The sequence below is a fragment of the Mandrillus leucophaeus genome, unplaced genomic scaffold (genome assembly GCF_000951045.1).
Source record: "Mandrillus leucophaeus isolate KB7577 unplaced genomic scaffold, Mleu.le_1.0 Scaffold21, whole genome shotgun sequence".
Lineage (NCBI taxonomy): Eukaryota > Metazoa > Chordata > Mammalia > Primates > Cercopithecidae > Mandrillus > Mandrillus leucophaeus.
In genome coordinates, this window is record NW_012102143.1 from 1,045,718 (window position 1) to 1,048,628 (window position 2,911).

Below are 2,911 nucleotides of genomic sequence, written 5' to 3' on the forward strand. Positions count from 1 at the left end.
CAGTGGTACCACCTTGGCCCACTGCAGTCTCCACCTCTTGAGTTTAAGGGATCCTCCCACTTCAGCCTCTGGAGCAGCTGGGATTACAAGCCCACACCACCACACTCAGCTAATTTTGTATTTTTTGTAGAGATGAGGCCTCACTACGTCGCCCAGGCTGGTCTTGAACCTCCTGCACTCAAGTAATCCTCCCACCTCAGCCTCCCCAAGAGCTGGGATTACGGGTGTGAGCCACCATGCCTGGCTTTATAATCTTATTATCTTCAAATTATGAAGGTTTTACTTTCTCCTTTCCAACTTTCCTATCTGTTTTCTTTGCCTTACTTCATTGTGTTGGTTAGCACCTCCAGTACATTGTTGATTCATGCTGGTAACAGTGGTCGTGCTGTCTTGTTCCTAACTTGATGGGAATGCCTCTAGGATTAAATTAAATCCCATTAAATACGATGCTGGTTTTGGAGCTGAAATGTATTCTGTCCTGTTAAAGAAGAGAAGAGCCAGGCATGGTGGCTCACACCTGTAATCCCAGCACTTTAGGAGGCTGAGGTGGGCAGATCACGAGGTCAGGAGTTCGAGACCAGCCTGGCCAACATGGTGAAACCCCATCTCTACTAAAAAAATACAAAAATTAGCTGGGCATGCATGGTGGCGCATGCCTGTAATCCTAGCTACTCGGGAGACTGAGGCAGGAGAATCGCTTGAACCCGGGAGGTGGAGGTTGCGGTGAGCCGAGGTCCCGCCATTACACTCCAGCCTGGGCAACAAGACAGAAACTCTGTCTCAAAAAAAAAAAAAAAAGAAGAAGAAGAAGAAGAGAAGGTTTAAAAGTTGTATAGGAGAGTATATGGATATACCATCTTTTTGTAACCTAATTTTTCTTAAGAGATGAGGTTGAGGTCTCTCTAATGTTGCCCAGGCTGGAGTACAGTGGCTATTCACAGACATGATCACCGTGCACTACAGCATTGAACTCCCAGGCTCTAGCAATATTCCTACCTCAGTCTCCCAAGTAACTAGGATTACATGGGTTCCCCTTTGTGCTTGGTCCCGTCTACTGATTTCATGAACACTTTGATTAGTTCCAGTATTTTGCTGAAAGAAGTGAATAGCTTTGTATATATACCCATTATTTTGCATGTGTGGAACCATATTTGTAGGATCAGTTCTAGAACTTGAATTGTTGGACTGTGTGGTGGTTAATTTCGTGTGTTAACTTGACTGGGCCAAGGGATGACCACATAGCTGGTAAAACATGATTTCTGAGTGTGTCTGTGAGGATGTTTCTGGAGGAGATGAAGATTGGAGTTGATACACTAAGTAAAGATTCACCCTCACCAGTGTAGGTGGGCATCATCCATCCATTGAGAGCTGAACAGAACAAAAAGGCAGAGTAGGGGCAAACTTGCTTTCTCTTCTTGAACTGGGACATCCATCTTCTCCTGCCCTCCAACATTGGAGCTCCTGGTTCTCAGGCTTTAAGACTCAGACTGCATTTCCCGGGCCCTCCAGCTTGCAGATGGTAGATGGTACGATTTCTCAGCCTCCATAATCACCTGAACCAATTCCCATAATAAGTCTCCTCATATATATACATATAGGTTGGGTCAAAGAGTACATGATATTTGATTTGATAAATATTGTGAAATTGCTCCCCAGGTTACACCCTCACCAGCAATGCATGTGTTTTGTCTCAGCCCCACAAAGAGAATATATTATAACATTTAGATTTTTGCTAATCTGATAGGTAAAAAATGGTATTTCAATGTCATTCTTTGTGTGAGTGAGACTGAGTTTCTTTTCATATATTTAAGGAGAACTTGTGTTGGGTTTTCTGTTCATAACTTGACCATTTTTCTATTGAGTTGATGGTCTTTTTCTTATTGACTAACAGGGATTTTTTATATATTAAGGAGATTATCCCTTTGTTTGTAATATTAGCTTGACCAGAGCAGGAACCAACACAATTGAATGAGGAGTCCAGGATGGCTTACCCAGTGTTGTAGGATGAGGCCTTTACCGTGCTGGTGGCTAAGGGTGGGCAAGAGAGTCAAAGATGAGTTGTATCTGAACAGGAAAACCTGTTGTTACGCAGGCAAGCTTGACTCTAAAGTGGCTGCCTAGATAACTTATTTTGGAGCCTCCAGGATATAAGCAGCCCAGGTACCAAGAGGGTGATGCAAGCATTTTGCCTCTCCTAGTGGGAGGAGTTCCAGCTGCCTCCTGCTGGTGGGGACTGCTGACCTGTCCAGCTCCACTGTCTCTTGTCCCTCTGGACTGGGTGAATGAGGATTCTGGCCGTGAATTGTTGATTTGCTTAGTTCTGTCCTCTGTTTAATGGTCATTGTCTTCTACAGACAGTCCTTTGCTCTGGTCTGTTGGGGTGTTGGGTGATTTTATTTGCTCTCCTTGAAATCGCTGACCAGCAGCACTGCAGGTGTTCTTTCCAAACTTGTCTTGTTTCACCCAACGTGTTTTTACATCCAAAGTCTTGTTGCTATGTATTTGAATGAATCAGTCTTTCTTTTTATGACTTCTGGAGATTGACTCATACTTGAAACCCCTTTCCTATAAAACCTCGATCTATTTATAGAGAAGACTAAAGGTTTGAAAGAGCCGTAGGGCAGGGGGTGGGGAGATGGAAACCCACGACACCTGCACACGAGGATGCTCGGGGAGTGCCGAGGACATGGATTCATGGCTCAAACCAGGAAGGAACTAATCCAGTCTGGATCCCCAGGTTCAGGAATTGGCAGAGCTGGTGGGCTGGAGACAGAGGGCACAAGCTGAAGAACGCCCCAGTCACGGTACCTGAAGTGATTGACCAAGGGGCCTCAGCAGGCAAGGGAGGTGAGTTATGGCAGAGTAACAGGGAGGGTTAGGGGTTCTGGGGGCCCTAGTGAGGCAAACAGCA